A 6,162-nucleotide genomic window follows, 5' to 3' on the forward strand; every position below is an offset into this window, starting at 1 on the left:
ATGGACATGGCTTAATCAGCTTCCGAAGCACTTTTGCTTGTTCACTGAAGCTGTGTCCAAAGCTTCGCGTCGTCCACCCAGTCACCGTCTACGATATCTCCCGAAACAAAGGTTTGCTAAGCCACACCGGCGTCTAACACACCCATTGTAAACGCGGTGGCAACGGAGGCAGTTGAAGCAAGCAATGGACGTGTCACTGCGTTATCATATATGGAAGCACCCACGGGGTCACCGCGAGAAAGGTCAACAAGAGACGCCCCTGCCAACGCACTTCAGCCTTCAGGAGACTTGAGCATAAGTTGGAGTGTGGGTCACTCTCCGCCAGCAAGCTTGTAGAGCTGACCGCTCTGTTTCTATGCAATTAAAACTTATTTATTACTGGTTACGTGAGTCATCTCTCGTATCTGTCTGGTGCCCTCCGTCGTGGTAAAGCTCCAGGCCGCCAGGCCCATGCTACCTTCACAGTCCTACGTTCACGTTCTTTAACACAGGACTCTCTATTTCAATAACTTGAACTGCAGTGTTGAGACCCGCGAGTACTGCAGTCGTAGGTGTCGTGACATGAGATGTCTTAAATCGAAGTGCTACCTCTCTTGTCGGTATAAACACAGCGCACACGTTGTGTGCAAGCCCAAACTCTTAAAATTTACTGGTGAATTAGAAAGGTTACATTTCTAGCTTGTGTAATGGCTAGTGGGGGTCATATGCGGTCGCATTTAGCAACCGCATTCACTCCCTATTGGTGGCGAGTCTTCTTGTTTCGTATAGAGAGTTTCAGCGCTATGTTGAGGAATGCCCACCCTACCAGTGGTACCCGAGGCTGCCCTGCGCGGCTAAAGCCAGCCGCACACGTAGGCGGTCGAAGCTTCACCACATGTGCTGCCTATAGAGACGGACCGCTGTGGACGTGGTCAAGGGGTTGAATATCCGTCTGTCTTGCTACCCGGGTCTAATCAAGCCATTTCTACACTGTACGTGTTGAACGCGGCGGAGGGGCATAGCCGAGCAAGCGTGAAATTTCCGCACCAAACTGCCAATTTGCGCGCGTTATAATTCCTGTTTAGCATCACTCCAAGTGGGATGAAAATATAGTACTATGTTAAAGTGAGCTCTTTGAAACGCGACCATTCCTGCTCAATGAACAAATGTGCTGCCGAACTGAACGCCTCTATCGTAAGGCAGCGTGCGAGGTTAAATTTAGTTCACATTGCTACATGCATGGCGGGACAACGGTGTCAACTATGAACACGGCAGATGCATGATCGACTCAACGGTAACAAAGTGAAGCGCGTTTTCCAATTTACCAATTTTCTTCCAATATCTTTTTTCTTTCCAAGCGTATTGCATACACGCTTGCAAAGAGAAAATTGATAATGCTATAAAAATTTCTTTGAATGCGATTTGAGCAAGTCCCTCCCTCTGACCAATTTTAGAGACGTTTCACACCGAAAGCCGTAAACCATAGATGTGTCTACAACGACAGTTTCTAAAAGTGATGAGTGGAGAAAATCGATATCTCTCTTTCTTCAATGACGTGTTACCGTTTTCGAAATAGACGGCCCTGTGTCAATTTAAACACATGTATATGTTCACGTGCAGAGAAACCTCTCGTGGTTTTTCCGTGTATTAATTGTTACGAGGCTTTCTTTTTGTCCGGAGGCACCTATTATGCAGCAGTACCTCGCAGAGCAAAGGAGACGAGAGACAAGGAAACGCTGCCGAAACTACTCGCCCACCATGCCCTTTTGAGAGCCTCCTTTTATATATATATCGTAAAATACACTCTCTTGTCCTCTGGCGTACGTATAATCCCCGTGACAGAAGTTCATCATCATCATCATCATCATCATCATCATCATCATCATCAACAACAACAACAACAACATCATCATCATCAGCATCATCAACCTGGTTATTTCCACTGCAGGGCAAATGCCTCTCCCATACTTCTCCAACTACCCCGGCCATGTACTAATTGCGGCCATGTTGTTCTTGCAAACTTAATCTCATCCGCCCACCTAACTTTCTGCCGCCCCCTGCTACGCTTTCGGTCCCTTGGAATCCAGTCCGTAACCCTTAATGACCATCGCTTATCTTCCCTCCTCATTACTTGTCCTGCCCATGCCCATGTTTTTTTTAATTTCAACTCAGATGTCATTACCTCGCTTTTTGTTCACTCACCCAATCTCACCCAACCTGCTCTCTTATCATCCCTTAATGTTACACCCATGATTATTCTTTCCATAGCTCGTGGCGTCGTCCTCAATTCAAGTAGAACCCTTTTCGTAAGCCTCCAGGTTTCTGCCCCGTACGCGAGTACTGGTAAGACACAGTATATACACTTTTTCGTTGAGGCATAATGGCAAGCTGCAGTTCATGATCTGAGAATGCCTGCCAAACGCACCCCAGCCCATTCTTATTCTTCTGATTATTTCCGTCTCATGATCCGGATCCGCCGTCACTACCTGCCCTAAGTAGATGTATTCCCTTACGACTTCCAGTGCCTCGCAGCCTATTGTAAATTGCTGTTCTCTTCCGAGACTGTTAAACATTACTTTAGTTTTCTGCAGATTAATTTTTAGATCCACCCTTCTGCTTTGCCTCTCCAGGTCAGTAAGCATGCATGGCAGTTGGTCTCCTGAGTTACTACGCAAGGTAATATCATCAGCGAATCGCAAGTTACTAACGTATTCTCCATTAACTCTTATCCCCAATTCTTCCCAATCCAGGCCTCTGAATACATCCTTTTCCTTTAAACACGCTCTGAATAGCATTGCAGACATTGTATGTCCCTGCCTGACGCCTTTCGTCATCGGGATTTTGATAGTTTCTTTATGGGGGACTACGGTGGCTGCGGAGTCGCTGTAGCTATCTTTCAGTATTTTTACACACGGCTCGTCTACACCCTCATTACATGATGCCTCCATGACTGCTGAGGTTTCGACTGAATCAAACGCTTTCTCTTAATCAATGAAAGCTATGTATAAGGGTTGGTTACATTTCTCTATCACCTGATTGATAGTGTGAATATGGTCTATTGCTGAGTAGCCTTTACATAATCCTGCCTGGTTCTTTCGTTGACAGAAGTCTAAGGTGTCCCTGATTCTATTTGCGATTACCTTAGTAAATATTTTGTAGGCAACGAACAGGAAGCTGATCGGTCTATAATTTTTGAAGTCTTTGGCGTCCCCTTTTTTATGGATTAGGATTATGTTAGCGTTCTTTTAAGATTCTGGTACGCTCGAAGTCATGAGGCATTGCGTATACAGGGTGGTCAGATTTTCTAGAACAATCTGCCCAGCATCCTTCATGAAATCTGCTGTTACCTGATCCTCCCAAGCTGCCTTCCCCCTTTGCATAGCTTCCAAGGCTTGCTTTACTTCTTCCGGTGCTACTTGTGGGATTTCAAATTCCTCTTGACAATTCTCTGTTCCGTTATCCTCGTGGGTGCCCCTGGTACTGTATAAATCTCTATAGAACTCCTCAGCCACTTGAATTGTCTCATTCATATTTGTAATGATATTGCCGGCTTTGTCTCTTAACGGATACATCTGATTCTTGCTTATTCCAAGTTTCTTTTTCACTGGTTTTAGGCTTCCTCCGTTCCTGAGAGCATGTTCAATTCTATCCATATTATAGTTTCTTATGTCAGCTGTTTTACGCTTGTTGATTACCTTCGAAAGTTCTGCCAGTTCTATTCTAACTGTAGGGTTAGAGGCTTTCATACATTGGCGTTTCTTGATCAGATCTTTCGTTTCCTGCGATAGCTTACCGGTATCCTGTCTAACGGAGTTACCACCGACTTCTATTGCACACTCCTTAATGATGCCCATAAGATTATTGTTGACATCTTCAGCACTAAGGTCATCTTCCTGTTCTGTGGCTTAATCCGAAATTCCTCTTTGTCCTTCTTACCGTTAACTCATCGATCGGCTTCTTATGTACCAGTTTCTTGCATTCCCGCCTCAAGTCTAGGGTAATTCGAGTTTTTACCATCCTATAGTCACTGCAGCGCACCTTGCCGAGCACGTCCACATATTGTATGATGCCAGGGTTAGCGCGGAGTATAAATTCTATTTCACTTCTAGTCTCGCCATTCGGGCTCCTCCACGTCCACTTTCGGCTATCCCGCTTGCGGAAGAAGGTGTTCATTATCCGCATTCCTTATCCGCGTTTCCAGACAGAAGTTACTTGTGTCTTGTCTTCTTCACACTCCAACGTAGTGCGCATTGTCAGCGAGTTCATGCACAAACGCCTCGTAACATCGTAACATTATTTTTGACGCAATAGATAACACAGGCGTTATAACGTTATTTTCCTTTCTTCCGCGCATGCATGTAAATGTAGATGTAGATCCTTGTGATATACTGGCACATGCCCCCTCTGGGGGATTCGCCAAGGATTGGGTAGGCCATAGTAAATTGTAAAATAAATGAGAAATATATAATGGGTAAGTTATTATGGAAAAGTATGGATTGTAGAGCCTGCATGGTGTCGTGAAAAAATGAAGAGAAGACAATTCACGTTTAACTTTGGTGAAAGAAATGGCGGCTAAACAATTTTGTATTCGGAGTTTAAATGTCACTGATCCTAAAATAAAATTTGGATGGCAGCGCTAATCTTCCCGTCGCTATGTCCAAGTATAGAGGCACCCTAAGAAAGCATATTTTGACACTTAAATTCAATCGGAGTGATGCTTCTGGGGTTTATTTTCTTAAGCTAATAAATTGCGGACAATAATTTTTTTAAAAAATGTTCTATGGTTCCATCTTCCCTACACATATGACAAATCAGTGAGGGTGCCAGACCAGCCCGGTATAAATAAAGATTTAAAGAAGGTATGCGACAGCGAAGTCTACTAATAGTTACTTAAATTTTTCTAGACTGGCAAAAAGTGCTTTTTCCAGATCTACAATAAGTGTTTGAAATACGCTAAATATGTTATAGATGTCACAGAGAATTCTCGCATCATTTGCCTCCGAAATCTTGCAGCTATAATCAATGCTGATGTAGGGAGAATTTGAATGGCTGGGCCAACCTAGCGACGCTTTCGCCAATGAATAAACCGTTTCATTTAGAACCATGTTTGTATTCCCAGGTACCCGTACCAGATGGATGGTTGAGGTACTAAGGTTTTAAACACTCGCAGAGCCCGCGATTCATTAGGTGATTTGAGTGGAGTAGACAAGAACAAAGAATCAGTAACAACGACTGCATACTCTATTCTTGGCCTTAATTTATGAACGGCCAGTACTATACTGCCAAACATTCTGCAAGAAATAGTGGAACAAAATATGGAAGCCGCGGGGAAAATTACCAATCGAGAGTAGGGCTGAATATACCGATAGCACATTTTTCTTGGTTCTGCGTGACATCAGTTGCTATGGCTATATTTGTTTTGTAATGTTATTAAATAATGCTGTGAAATAGCACTTAACATTCGGTAAGGTAGCTGTTTTGCGTTTCTTGGAAAAATATCGTAAAATTCTGTATCAAGAGAATTGTCCCCGTCGCGAATGGGCCTCATCACTCTGATCCTACGGTTCAACGGATCGAGAAGAGTTTGTACAAAATTAATTTGAGGAGTGTGGAATCGAGACCAATGCGCATCGAAAAACATACTAGGTTAAATGAACACTGTTTTTCAACGCCTTTTTGGCGATCCGTACGCCCTTAAAAATGTTCGTACCGCGAGCACACGCAACCGAGTTATAAGAGAAAAAACTCTTGCTTCTAGATAAAAAATAGTATTTGCTACAAATTTAGGCGGCAGCCGTAAACATAGCCCTAATGCCTGCTTTTCTAGAAGAACAAGAGGCGAAGCTTACAGGCAGGTGCCTCAGAGTATAGTGCACTGCCGAATTCCAGGACAGGCCGTAGATACATACGCTAGATTGATAACAGTGTGGCCCTGCGCATCCCTCATCGACCGTTCCTCAGCCTACGTAACAAACCCACCGCTTGAATGCACTTAGCTGCAATATAATCTATGCGCGCACGCCGTCAAAGAGAGCTAACACCAAGCTACTTAACAGCATCTACTTATGAAATGAAATCGAGCTGGTACAACACAGATATATGTACTGGGTCCGTCAGCGAAAATACGAGCAATGAGCACTTGTTTGCGTTTAGAGCCAAAAGAATGGAATTTAGCCAAGCTTC

This window comes from Dermacentor variabilis, chromosome 11 (assembly GCF_050947875.1).
Source record: "Dermacentor variabilis isolate Ectoservices chromosome 11, ASM5094787v1, whole genome shotgun sequence".
Taxonomy (NCBI): domain Eukaryota; kingdom Metazoa; phylum Arthropoda; class Arachnida; order Ixodida; family Ixodidae; genus Dermacentor; species Dermacentor variabilis.